A 15,735-nucleotide genomic window follows, 5' to 3' on the forward strand; every position below is an offset into this window, starting at 1 on the left:
CCTGACTTAGCACGTTTCTGATGTTTTAGTTCCTTTCCCTGTCCAATGCTAAGGCAGACATTGTTGGCCCAAGATTGTTGGTTAAAGTTTTTGATTAGGGTTTCACCATTTTCCCAGAGGTTATTTACTAACATCGGCGTTTAGCCTTTTCAATTTCACAACATAAGAATGTAGATTGAATTATAATTACAACCATTGTTTGGTTCTGGGGCTAGTTGCAAGTATACGAGTTCACTGATGATGGACTGATAGGTCCGAAAACGTTCTGAACATATTTTATTCAATCCATTGGGATTTTTTAAAATTTAGTAAATTATATATATTGTACATAGAAGTGGTTTTACTTCAATGTTAGAGTTTGTTTCTCTTTTTTTTCTTTCCTTACTAGTTCTTTCACTATGTTTCTGTGTTTTTAGTATTCTTTTTTATCTTGTTCCTCTCTTGTACTATTGTATTTTTTCCATTGCCTTTTTCTTTTTCCTCACATCTTCCGTAGTCAAGTCCAGAAACTGAACTACGGTTAGTCCAGTTCACTTAAGTACTACACTGCGAGGCAGTTAGGGATATAGAAAATTATGCTCATTTTTCATAGTTGATTTTGTCGTGAACAGGTTTTTACACGGTTGTGCAAAGATTTACTCAAACTTCTTTTTTGTACTTATACCGGGTGGAAGAAAAGAGATGTTTTTCTTATGTTAAATTTGAGATACCCTATAGGGAGGACAAGGTACAAATGCGAGTGTACATCGGAATCGTATTGTAGTCTTATGTTTTGTGAACATTTTGTTTTTTGAATGTCTCTGATATCTCTAGAAACAAAGAAAATAGACGGTTTTGTGGTTAAAAAAAAGGTACAAAGGGTATACATCGATATTATGGTGTAGTCTCATATTTTGTGAACATTTTAGTTTTTTAATTTCTCTGATATAACAAAGACCCTAGACGGTTTTACTCTTTAATATGTGCTTTAACTGACGACATGCGATACGTGAGGAGGCTATGTCTTATCATACCACTAACATGAAATTATTTCCTATATATAGTGCGAAAGGAACAGAGTGTTCAAAGAAAAAAATATGTGTAATGTACCTCTCGCTATTTAAAGAGCCTCAATGTAGACACAAAATCCGTACTTACTCTTAAAGAAATCCTACCCCAAAACATCACAGAGCCTCCATTAAATAATCTCGTCTCTCTTATGTTGCGCTATGCATACCGCTTACCTGGTCGACAAATAACTCTTATAGGTGTCGATAAGAACTATTTACATTATGTGCCTTTTTGTTTTTAAAGTTTTGTTAGTTTTTAAAGTTTTAAACTGTTCTTTTTTATTGTTAATTTAGTTTTGTTTCTGTTAAAATGCATGCTAAAGAGAGTTGTTATCTAATAGTCGTCATGTAGAGACACATCTACTTGCTTTGCAACCCACGTGATGGGAGAGTCATGCTGTGTCCAAGGGCATAATTCTTCATAAATATTATATATATATATATCCTATGGAATTTTAACCAAATATGCGATTAAAACATGTTTTTATACCATTTAAAGGGTTCGCATCCTGGTATTTCTTTGGTGGCTCAGCTTGCAACTAACCAGTTCGGAACACTGATGATGATTTTGTTAAAAATCGAAAACGTTCGATGATGTAGCCCTTAAAGGGATTTTAATAAAAAAAAATTATACCTTTTACAAAGGATTTTTCATCAAATTTTTGTGATTGATGGTATACAGCCAGTTAGAGAAAAACCTCTGATTTTCCTTGTGGATTTTTAGAATATATTATTACATTCACTACTGTTCTCCGATGACCAAGTCATTTTTACACAAGACAAGGAAAGGAGGACATGGAATATTAGATAAGGAAATTAAAGGAAGAGTATGAGCTATGCGGACTCACGAAAAATATGTGTAAGACCGAATAATTATGTAATGGATTTGAGGTTGCAGATTTGAACTTAAATTTGAGGAGATTATTAAGAGTTGTTAGACTTTTAGATCATGCAAAGCACAACCGTACAATTGGCCCCAGTCCGTGGCAGACCTTAGATGGTCAGGGGGTGCTAAGAATCCCCGCGAAGAAAGCTAGGACCCACCCGAAAGTGGAAAGAGTTAAAAATAGACTAACAATACAAATTGGAACCTGGAATGTCAACAGTATGTTTGAAGCCGGCAAAATCCACAACACCACCCAAGAAATTAATAGACTTGACATTAGTATTCTTGGCATCAGTGAGATGAGGTGGCCTAATTCAGGAACAATGAAAATTGACAACAAGACAATATACTACTCAGGTAACAATCAAAGACAGCACTGGAATGGCGTTGGTATCATAGTAAGCCAAGGTATAGAAAAATGCATTAAAAATGTGATCTACCACTCGGATAGTATGCTACTTCTACAATTACATGGAAGTCCAATCGACATCAATATCATACAGGTATATGCTCCAACAACTTATAAACCCGACACTGAAATAGAATAGTTCTACGGAGACCTACAAGGATTGATGCAGCTTACAAAAAAGCACGAAATAACTGTAATAATGGGAGACCTCAATGCGAAAGTCGGAAAAGGTAGATCTGAGAATATCATTGGAGAACATGGATTAGGTCAGCGAAATGAAAGAGGCGATAGGCTGTTTCAATTTTGTCAAGAACAGAATATTACTATTATGAATACATGGTTCAAATTACCTGCGCGCAGACTATACACATGGAAATCGCCACATGACAATGATAAAAATTGTGTCAGAAACCAAATAGATTACATCATGATCAACCAGAGATACCGAAATAGCATACAAAGCGCAAAAACTTACCCCGGTGCAGATGTCCCTTCCGACCATACCTTGCTTGTCGCTAAATTTAAAAGAAGAGAGAACAGACATCAGACATGAGCTTACTCAAGAACGTAGAAACAAAACAGAAGATATCACAAGAACTTAACCACGAATGTCGAGAACTTAAAAACAGACAAAAGAAAATTGATTTATCAGAAGAATCCGACGGCTTAAACCAAATATGGAGAGAACTTAAGACTATTTCTAAAAGCTGAAGACCACCTTAAACCCACAAATCAAAGAGACAAGAAACCATGGATAACTAATGAAATATTAGAATGATGAATGTGAGACGACAACACAACAACAAAGACTGGAATAAATATAAAGAAATACAAAGATTAATAAGAAAAATGATAGTGGAAGCAAAAGAAAAGTTGCTTGCAGAAACTTGCGAAGAGATAGAAGACCTACAGAATAAACATGATGATAGACTTCTCCATAAGAAAATTAAAGAAATGTCTGGGATCAGAAACGCTCGGCAGACTGGCACAATAACAAGCACGGATGATATAGTCCTGACCACAACAGAAGAAATAAGCGCGAACATACATACAAAACCTATTCTCAGACAATAGAACAATAAATATTGTTAGACAAACAAACATCGAAAATAACGACTTGCCCATCTTAACATCAGAAATAAAATACGCCTTAAAAAATATGAAAACCGGAAAAGCCTCTGGACCTGACTACGTCCATAGTGAAATTATACATCTTTTGGAAGAAGACAATTTAGAACTATTGTCAAGACTCTTCAATAGTATATACAAGACTGGTACAATTCCACAAGAATGGTTAACGTCTACGTTTGTACCTATACCTAAATCAAACTACGCAAAACAATGTAGCGACTTTCGATTAATAAGTCTCATGCCCCATATTCTGAAACTATTTCTAAAAATTATCCATAACAGAATTTACAAAAAATGCGAAGAAGATATGGGTCCGGAACAATTTGGCTTACGAAACGGTATGGGCACTCGAGAGGCTTTGTTTAGTTTCATTGTTCTCATGCAAAAGTGTCGGGATCAACAAAAAGATGTCTACTTGTGATTTATAGACTATGAAAAGGCTTTTGACAAAGTCAAACATGATCAGCTAATGGGATGCTTGCAAAAAAAAGAACCTGGATTCAAACGACATTAGTACAATACGTGAACTCTACTGGAATCAAAACGCCTCTGTTAGAACCGAAATGGGTGATACTGAAACCATAAGCATTAAAAGAGGAGTTAGACAAGGTTGTATATTATCACCATTATTATTCAACTTGTACTCAGAGGAAATTTTTGCACGAGCTCTAGATGAAGCACAAGAAGGCATAAAAGTCAATGGAAAAATGTTGTGAACAACATCAGGTACGCCGATGATACAGTACTGATTGCTGGCAGTGCAGAAGAACTACAAATTCTGTTAACCAAAGTAGTGCGAGAAGGAGAACTATATGGTCTCAAGGTGAATGTAAAAAAAACTAAAACAATGGTAATTTCAAAAAAGCACACACCAGTTATAAACATCCTAGTCAACAACAATCTCGTTGAACAAGTGAAAAAGTTTAAGTACTTAGGATGATGGATACATGAAACCTTAGACCAAGAACAAAAGATTAAATGTAGAATAGAACAGGCAAGAAACACCTTCTTAAAGATGCGACAGTTACTCACTGCCCGCAATCTTGATCTGTCCCTACGATACCGCATGATAATGTGTTATGTGTATAGTGTACTGTTGCACGGCGTGGAAGCTTGGACATTAACAGTCAGCTCGTTACGACGTTTAGAGAGCTTTTAGATGTGGGTATTTCGTCCTATGCTGAAAATTCCATTGACCGACCGCGCTAGAAATGAAGAAGTTTTAAGGCGTATGAGTAGAGAACGTGAACTCACAGAAATTGTCAAGAGACGTAAAACATCTTATCTTGGACACATATTTAGACACGACAGGTATAACTTCCTTCAACTTATTATATATATATATATATATATATATATATATATATATATATATATAGTGGTTTGAAGTTTCAGCAATTCGGTCATGTGAAATAAAAGTCTATTTGTTATTTCTCAATATTTCGTCACACTTTTGTGACTTCTTCAGCAGAAAACTGTAAATTTATTAAGATTAGAAATTAACAAAAGCTAAATATTTAATTACTTACAACTATAAGAGTATTAATTTAGATTTTTTTAACATATCGTAAGGGACATTGACTTAATTTTGATTTTGACATTTATTATTTCGGAGTTATGGTAACTGCAATAAATTTTATATTCATAGAATATTGTCTGATATTTAAAATTCTTTTTTTAATAATAAATAGGTCAAATATTCGTCCTATGCTGAAAATTCCATGGACTGAAAATGAATAAAAAATTTAAATATCAGACAATATTCTATGAATATAAAATTTATTGCAGTTACCATAACTCCGAAATAATAAATGTCAAAATCAAAATTAAGTCAATGTCCCTTACGATATGTTAAAAAAATCTAAATTAATACTCTTATAGTTGTAAGTAATTAAATATTTAGCTTTTGTTAATTTCTAATCTTAATAAATTTACAGTTTTCTCCTGAAGAAGTCACAAAAGTGTGACGAAATATTGAGAAATAACAAATAGACTTTTATTTCACATGACCGAATTGCTGAAACTTCAAACCACTATAACACAGTACGGTCGAAAATATTTGTACAAATATATATATATATATATATATATATATATATATATATATATATATATATATATATATATATATATAATCAAATTCCCTTCTACCTATTGGTGTCGGGACTTCAACTTATTATGGAAGGGAAAATGGAAGGAAGACGCGGTCCGGGTAGACGACAAATGACTTGGCTGCGCAACATCAAAGAATGGACAGGATTAGACTTTCAAAGTCTAATAAGAAAAGCCCAAAATAGAGAAGACTTTGCAGAAGTCATCGCCAACCTTCGCTAAGAAGACGGCACCCAAAGAAGAAGAAGACTTTTAAGTATTTGGAATCAATAATAAGCCGTGATGGTAATTACATAAAAGATATAGAATTGAAAATAGCACGGGGAAAACAAGTCACGAAAGCACTCCATGGAGTGATATGGGACAACACTCTAACCAAAGAAAACAAAAAACGATCTTATATCATAGCAGTGGCGTACTGGCGCGGAACCCGCGGAACCAGGGCCCGGGCCCCGCAGGGGCCCGCTCTAATACGCATTTTATTTATTTTTTAATTTAAACGCTTTTCTTTACTTCAATAGTTTGCATCAAATTTTTAGACGTTAATTTGGCTGACTTTTCTTCAATGCAAATGAATGAAAATTTGCAGACATATGCATTTGCGGGAACAATTCACGAATAGTAAATACATTTTTGAAGCGAAAAGTTCTTTAGGGACTTTGTGCACTTTTTGGATAGGGGAAAAAGCATTGAATTCGCGACCGTCATTGCGACCGTAATCGCAGTTTTTGGATGGGATAAAAGCGTTGAATTCGCGACCGTCATTACGACCCTCATTACGACCGTCATCGCGACCGTCATTGCGACCGTCATCGCGACCGTCATCGCTTCGGCGAAATAAATATTGTACGTATATATTACAAATATGTATATACAGTGCTAGTCAAAAGTCCGTACCCCCCCTCGTATCTTATGTTTGAGTTTAAGCTAATTTTGATGAACAAATAAAATAAATATAAGATTGTAATTTCGCATTTAATTAATAAAAATTCAAAATTTCGCCTATGATTACTTTTCAAACAGGTTGACGTCGACGTAAAAACTACTAGAGAATTAAAAAACGTCAACTTTTTTGCCAAAAAATTCATAGGCGGACATTTGAATTTTTATTAATTAAATTCGAAACTAAAATTTTATATTTATTTAATTTATTCACCAAAATCAAAATCAACCTAAACTCAAAAAAATTAGTATGACTGAATAGGTATTCTAAATACCTTTCAAACGAGGTATCACTTACCATAAGGTCCTATTTAAAATTATCGGTCACAGTGGCTCTGTAACGTCATCTGTCACTATTACGTCACCTGTCATAACTAGTTAAGAAGCTTACGTCCGTTTATTTCCTTCCTCCAAATTTCACTGTTATAGGTATAACCGTTCAAAAGATACGAGGGGGGTACGGACTTTTGACTAGCACTGTATACAAATTGTGTAGAAGTATTTAAATTTATAAATGTAAAACCTATTTCGAATGGGGAAAATTATTGATTTGGCGACCGTCATCGCTTCGGCAAAATAAATATTGTACGTATACATATATTATAATGTATGTGAATATAAATTGTGTAGAAGTATTTAAATTTAAAATAAATTTAAAACCTATTTTTGGATGGTGAAAAAGGATTTATTTCGCGACCGTCATCTCTTCGGCGAAATAAATTTTGTACGTTTATTGAAGTGAAAACTTCTTTAGGGACGTTGTGCGATTTTTGGATAGGGGAAAAAGCATTGAATTCGCTACCGTCATTGCGACCGTCATCACTTATGCTATATATATTATTTGTATGTATATATAAATTGTATAGAAGTATTTAAATTTAAAATAAATGTAAAACCTATTTTAGGATGGGGAAAAAAGATTTATTTCGCGACCGTCATAGCGACCGTCATCTCTTCGACGAAATAAATTTTGTACGTATCTATATTATGTGTCTATACATAAATTGTATAGAAGTATTTAAATTTAAAATAAATGTAAAACTTATTTTTAGAAAGGTAAAAAGGATTTATTTCGCGACCGTCATCGCGACCGTCATGTCTTCGGCGAAATAAATTTTGTACGTATATGTACGTATATGAAGTGAAAACTTCTTTAGGGACGTTGTGCACTTTTTGGATGGGAAAAAGTATTAAATTGGCGACCGTCATCGCCTCGAAGAAATAAATTTTAGAAGTGAAACTTCTTGATGGTCGTTGTGCACTTTTTGGATGGGGAAAAAGTATTAAATTAGCGACCGTGATCGTTTCGACGAAATAAATTTTTGAAGTGAAAACTTCTTTTGGGGACGTTGTGCACTTTTTAGATGGGGAAGAAGTATTGAATTAGCGACCGTCATCGCTTCGGCGAAATAAATTTTTGAAGTGAAAACTTCTTTAGGGACGTTGTGCACTTTTTGGATGGGAAAAAATTATTAAATTTGGATGGAGAGAAAGTAATAAATAAGCGACCGTCATCGCTTCGACGAAATAAATATTTGAAGTGAAAACTTCTTTAGGGACGTTGTGCTCTTTTTGGATGGAAAAAAGTATTAAATTATCGACCGTCATCGCGACCGTCATAGCTTCGATGAAATAAATTTGTAAAGTGAAAACTTCTTGAGGGACGTTGTGCACTTTTTGGATGGGGGAAAATTATTGAATTAGGGACCGTCATCGCTTCGACGAAATAAATATTTGAAGTGAAATTTCTTTAGGGACGTTGTGCACTTTTTCGATGGAAAAAAGTATTAAATTAGCGATCGTCATCGTTTCGATGAAATCAATTTTTGAAGTGGAAACTTCTTGAGGGACGTAGTGCACTTTTTGGATGAGGAAAAATATTAAATTAGCGACCTTTATCGCTTCGACGAAATAAATTTTTGAAGTCAAAAATTTCTTTAGGGACGTTGTCCTCTTTTTGGATGGGGATAAATTACTAAATTAGAGACCTTCATCGCTTCGACGAAATAAATATTTGAAGTGAAACTTCTTTAGGGACGTTGTGCACATTTTGGATGGGGGAAAAGTATTGAATTAGGGACTGTCATCCATCGCTTCTACGAAATAAATATTTGAAGTGAAACTTCTTTAGGGACGTTGTGCACTTTTTCGATGGATAAAAGTATTAAATTAGCGACCGTCATCGCTTTGATGAAATCAATTTTTGAAGTGGAAAGTTCTTGAGGGACATTGTGTACTTTTTGGATGGGGAAAATATTATATTAGCGAACCTTCATCGCTTCGACGAAATAAATAGGTATTTGAAGTTAAAACTTCTTGAGGGACGTTGTGCACTTTTTGGATGGGGAAAATTATTAAATTAGCGACCGTTGTCGCTTCGACGAAATAAATTTTTTAATTGAAAATTCCTTTAGGGACGTTGTGCACTTCTTGGATGGGAAAAAGTATTGAATTTGCGACCGTCATCACTTCGCTGAAATAAATTTTGTACATATATAAATTATGTGTATGTGTGCATAAATAGCATAGGGCATACGCATCGCGTATATCGTATATGATATAGGTATAGCACTTCTTTTAGGATGGGGTAAAAGCATTGAGCTCGTAATTTATATACTATAAGAAGTTTTCACTTCTGTCGGCACTCCCACGAGTGCCTTCAATTTTTTATTTTTTATGTTTATTAATTGTTTAAATAAAAAACGATTTTCATGGAAAATGCTTAAATTCTCTTGTTTTTTACAATGTAGAAACTTGAAATTTTTACGGATTGTAGCTAATGATATGAACTATACATAATTTCACTTTTTACGTTAATTGTTTACGTTAGGCTTCATAAATAAACAATAAAGTTTCAAATTTTGAACGCTCATATATTTGTTTATACATAAATCGGCGTTTATTCGTGTCAAATTTCGATACGATACGAAACAAAACTTCAACCAAAGCTCGATTTAAAAAAATTCGTGTTTTTATAGTAGTCTTAGAAAAACCACCGGTAGAGAAGTTTTGTGGTACAATTAACATTAGAATTCTTTTTGGCGTATTAATTATTAATTAAACGCTTTTCTTTAGTTCAATCGTTTGGGTCAAATCATTGGACGTTAATTTGACTGCCTTTTCTTCAATTCAAATGACTAAAAATTTGCAGACATATGCATTCGCGGGAACAATACAGGAATAGTCAATAAAACATTTTTTTGTTTATTAATTGTTTAAATAAAAAACGATTTTAATGGAAAATGCTTAAATTCTCTTGTTTTTCACAAAGAAGAAACTTGAAACTTTTACAGATTGTAGCTAATTATATGAACTATAATACATAATTTCACTTTTTACGTTAATTGTTTACTTTATGCTTCATAAATAAACAATAAAGTTTCAATTTTTTTGCCGATTCCGACTACTTTTCATGTTTGTATGTCACATGTTTTATACATATTTTAATAAACATGACGATATATTTTATTGTTTGAAAAGTGTAAGACTAAAAAGTAAAAAATAAAAAAATATGAAAAAAATATTTTTAAGAAACGCTTTTCTTTAGTTACGAGTGACTAAAATTGAACATATAAAAAAATCAACTAAAAAGCAAAAAATAAAAAAAAAAAAAATGAAAAAATCTAACACATTCGTTAAAGAAAAGCGTGGCACGTCTTCATCGAATAAACGGTTTTCGCACCACGTTTTTCTTTAACGAATATGTTAGATTTTTTCAAATTTTTTTAATTTCTTGCTTTTTGGTTGATTTTTTTATATGTTTAATTTTAGTGACTCGTAACTAAAAAAAGCGTTTCTTAAAAATATTTTTTTCATATTTTTTTATTTTTTACTTTTTATTTATAATTTGATGGGGACATTTTGAACTACACAAGTACACACTGGAACATCTAACTGCTTAATAAATTTTCATTTTTGTGTAGGTACCTAATTATAAATAAAAACAAATAAGACCTATTTATCAAAGAAATTGAAAACAAAATTTATTAACGCTCGGTTTCATAATCAGTTAAAGTGGACTTTAAATTTTAAGTTGTACCTTTATCAATGCAATTCATATGGGTAAATGTCAACTTTAAAGTGAACTTTAGTTAATGTTCACTTTAAGTTGATTATGAAACCGGGCGTAAGAAACATAGGTGTCAGGTTCTGTATTCTCTTTTTGCCTGCTTAAGCCGAAGCCATGGTTTCAACAATTGTTTAAAGAATAACCGCCTGTACTTACTAACCGAAACACTTGTATTTATATCAGCATGATCCATGAATAGTTGTTGTAAACTACAAAGTTTTAGAAATTTAGAATTTCAAGACAATAAATTAGACGCTCGATGCTGCTTTTGTTCGTATTTATAGCACCTTCATTCTTCAGCTTTTTACCTACTTTTAGGTAATTTTATTCTTATAAAATAACTGAAATTAAATTCTAAATATAAACAAAAATGAGGACAACCAGAAATTTCGCCCTTCATATGTGGAAGCAATCACTGCAGTTAGTAAGTTTAATCAGTACAGTTACAGTTTGAAATATCTAAGAGCTAGATCTAAGGCTGTGGTCTCCAATACACGCTGTACGGCGTCTATTGGATACCACCGGCTATCTTATTACCGCCAGCTTATTACCGAGGGCCGAAAGTCCCTTAGAATAAATAAAAAGTTTCTTTTGAATGAGATATTTGAAATTAAAAATCACACTCAATTTTCTCTTTTTATTTTCACCCCATTTAAAATAAACTTTATAGAAGTTTTCAGGGACTTTCGGCCCTCAGTAATAACGTAATCTTTCATTCTGAGTTTAATTTTTTTAAAAATACCTATTAGTTTTCTCGGGATTCGAAAAAAATTAATGCATGTAAAATACACTGGAGCCAAAATTTGCACCTATCCCTAAGTGTTGGCAATAATTGCTTTATTAATCTCTTTTTAAGAAAATCTCGTCGTTTGATTAAATATATCTACCCCACCGTTATCCAAGGTTTTATTTTCTATTTAAGCGTTTTATCTCCCTACTCCTAGAGGTTTAGAGTAAGAGCCGCTATAGGTGAAATTTCTTAATCATTTTAGGCACGATGGGACCCTATAACTTAAATAGTAGAACCTAAAAGAAAACGTTTGAACACTGTGCCGTCACTTTTCAGTGGCACAAGCGTCGACAGTAGCGCATCAAACTTTCCTCTTATGGACGGGATAAATAAATTTAAAGTTACCCTCCCTACTAACAGATTTAATTTTTTTTTATTTTTTTAAGTTCTATGTGATTAACACATAGGATTCAGCGTAATTTTAACCCACCACCCCCTTCCCGCTGCCCCCACCATCAAAAACTTCATTTTTCGTTTCTATTTTTTATCTTTGGATACAATCAATTTTAAAATTTCAAAAAATTCATACGCATAGCTGAGGCTTTTATAAAACATGCCTATTTTTTTTAGACCCATAGGTAGAGTGTACAATGTACAGTGTTATGTCATAACCTCAAAAAATTAAAAGAAATTTTTTTTTTTTCAAAAAAGCGTATAACTTTTTTTGAGGAATAGCTGCAGGTCTAATTTCTTCTTAATCTTGTGTGTTTTATCAAACACTATATTTTTAATTTTTTTCAGATTTTTCCTTAAGGCTCCCCACCTTCAAAAATCCGAAAAACTGTTTTTTGGGGGGTTTTGGGGGATTTTCCCTATTTTATAGACTTCATAATATATCAAATCAATTTTGTTTTTATAGGTTATATGTAACTTGAAGTAACTGAGTCCTTTAGAATATTTCAAAATCAGAAAAACACGTTCAAACCCCCCAAAACCCCCTCAAAACAGTTTTTTTGGACTTTTTAAGGTGACCAGCGTAACAGAAAAATCTGAAAAAAATTAGAAATATATTGTTTGATAAAATACACAAGACTAAGAAAAAACTAGTTTGTGTTTTTTTTTATATATTTTATTATATAAAAACAACTTTGTTTGTGTTTTATTATATGTTGTATGTTCAATTTTGCAATTTACAGTAATTTTGCAATATATTGGTTTTGTTTTTTACTTCACTTTTTTAACTTGTTTATATTTTTTTATTGACGATTTATCTAATTTCATAAAATTGTATTTGTTATTGTTATGTATATCTTTTTTGTGACTCTATGTTGCTTTGTCCATAAAATTGTATAATTTTCAGTGACAACAAAACATATTTCTATTCTATTCTAGCTATCCCCAAACAAAAGTTATATACTTTTTTCCAAAAAAAAAAAAAAAATTAAAATTTTTTTGAGGTTATGTACACTCAACCTACAGGTCTATAAATAATAGACGTGTTTTATAAAAGCCTTAACTATGCTTGTGAATTTTTTGAAATTTTAAAATTGATTGCATCCCACCAAAAAAAATCGAAAAATAATGTTTTTGATGGTGGGGGCAGGGAGAAGGGGGTGGTGGGTTAAAATTACGATGAATCTTATATCTTAATCGCATAGAATTTAAAAAAGTTAAATTCTGGTAATGAAGGAGGGTATTTTTTAATTTATGTATCCCGTCCATAAGTGGAAAGTTTGATGCGCCACTGTAGACGCATGTGCCACTGAAAAGTGACGGCACAGTGCTCAAACGTTTTCTTTTAGGTTCTACTATTTAAGTTATAGGGTCCCGTCGTGCCTAAAATGATTAAGAAATTTCACCTATAGCGGCTCTTAGTCTAGTTTGTTTGTAATTATTTAACTTATTTATAAATGTATCATACATATGATATTGTGTTAACTTATTTATAAAACGGCTGGAGTAAAGTGATCAGTTATGTCAGTATGAAAAACGATAGGATTAATATTATTTTACTGTTTTAAATTAGCTTAAGTTTTTATACGTTGATTTATGTTTAATGTTTATTAAAAACTTTTGATATACAATGTGTGCTTTTATTGGGAGGGGGCCCGCTGATTTATCAGCGGAAGTATGGAAGCGGAAGTATGGCCATAATGACAACAAAAATTCGCAATAAATAAGAACATTTGAATTGGACTTTTTGAGAAGATGTCTACAAATCACCAGAGAGGATAGAATAAGAACACAGGAAATATGGAACAGAATGGAAGTAGAATGCTCAATTACAAAAAAGTTGGAAAACAGAGCCCTGAAGTGGTATGGGCATGTACAAAGGATGTCAGAACACAGGTGGCCGAAAAGAATATTGGACTGGGACCTGCTGGGAAGAAAATGGAGAGGAAAACCTGCTATGGGATGGAAAACTTACATAGGGAATGCTATGATAGATAGAACCTCAAAGAATGTGACTGGGAGAATAGAGTGCTGTGGAGGATGAAAACGGCGAACTTATAATGGGAAAAATCTGAAGAAGAAGAAGAAGAAGAGCGTTAGTTGCTCTAACCATAGACTCTTAGTTTTATTATTAATTTCTATTGATTTTTATATAGGTAAAGGGTTTCGCGTTTCCTTGAGCACAAATTAAAAAACGCTGGACGGAAGGGCCGCCCGAGAACTTTATCGTACCCATCTATTATCGTTATCGTACTAGATACTGGCATTCTATAAAAATAGCAAAGTTACTCGTTATTTTGATATTTTAGAAACACCTTGTATACTTGAAAATATTTTATGGTTCTACGCATCATTAATTCCTACAGTTGAGAAAATGTTCGATGCCATATTTCGGGGACACACTATAGATGTATAGATTATTGCATAAATCAGTAGAATATTATAGTCATACTTTCATTTCAAATTAGTTCATTTTTCTGAGAAATTAATAGTTTACAATATTTGCATTTCATTCTATTTCTATTACGCCAGTCAATGCGCGAGATTAAGAACAATATATTACCTCCGAATTCTATCCTACTGCATGGATTTTAATGAAATTTTGGGAGTAACCCAATCTCCTGATTCAAAGTCTATCCCTATCCTATATACTATAGCGCTTTTATCATGGGGGCGGTTCCCACTACTTCTCGGGGGTGGAACATTTTTATTTTCGAATTACATGGAGAAAAAGAAGATTTTCAAGAAAATTTAAAAATGCATTCTATAATTTAATCACATTTTTTACAAAAACCATTCATTTTAAACCAGTTCAACTGTTTGAAAGTAGAAATAACACTATATTAAAAGGTATTGCAGAAGAAACACAATGCATTTAAATTCTGGTGGATGAGGGGTTAAATGTATGTACTTTTCATTTTTCCTTTAAGTACATTAGTCATATATTTTTTTGCACCATATCTCGCTTAGTTTGAATGTAACCGGCATTTAATGGTGCTCATTTTAAAGGCCTTTTCAAACACTACAAAAGACGTTGGTAGCATTTTACACCTAAACCTACCGATCCTTTGTTATTTCAAGTTGAATACACCAATTTGAACATGCACCAAAAAACAAACTCTTTTCACCTACCATATCTCTTTTAGTATTATAAATAGCACATTTACGAAGGAACGAATCTCTTTGTTATTTATAATCTAAAAAATGTTTTATATAGTGTTTTTAGTTCGATGCATAGTTTTTAAGGTATTCACAAAAAACCGTCCGAAGAGGTGTCACTTTTCAATGAAAATGCCAATTTTCAACTACGCATAACTCAAAAAGTATTGAGTTCTCAAAAAAAAGTATGGACCAGTTTTTGTTTAGAAATAGGTTCTCTAGCCACTTCCGTGCTTATTTTGACCAACAAATTTTCCACCCCCTTGAAGGTGTGGGAGCCGCCCCAAGATAAAAGCGCCATAGTATATAGGGTAGATTTTGTTTCTTGAGCTATTCCCTACTTACTGTGAAAATATCAAGTAGATCGATGTAGTAGGATGGAATTCGGAGCCAAATACCCTCATTGACTGCTCTATAATAATATTCTGCTGTGATCTCGTGAGAGAGAACACACACAAGATTATAGCAAAATTTCTATTTACTGTAACTTTTCGAGTTTTTGAGCTATAGCAACAAGTTTTATATCATTTGAAAGGTAATTTTGCATTATTTCAAAATATGTAAAAATATATAGGGAGTATTTGAAAAACTTAAGATTTTTTTTCATTTCCGGTTCAACCGGAAGCCACATTTTGGGTAGAATTTATTGTGATAATAGATAATAAAGTACCATATATGTCTGCAAAATTTCAAATTTTAGTTTCTATTACAAAGGAAGTTACGGGCACTCCAATATTTTTAATAGAAAATTCATACCTCCCCTCCTATGGTGAGTTAAGAAATCTGACTAATGTC

The sequence above is a fragment of the Diabrotica virgifera genome, chromosome 10 (genome assembly GCF_917563875.1).
Source record: "Diabrotica virgifera virgifera chromosome 10, PGI_DIABVI_V3a".
In the NCBI taxonomy this organism is placed as follows: Eukaryota; Metazoa; Arthropoda; class Insecta; order Coleoptera; family Chrysomelidae; genus Diabrotica; species Diabrotica virgifera.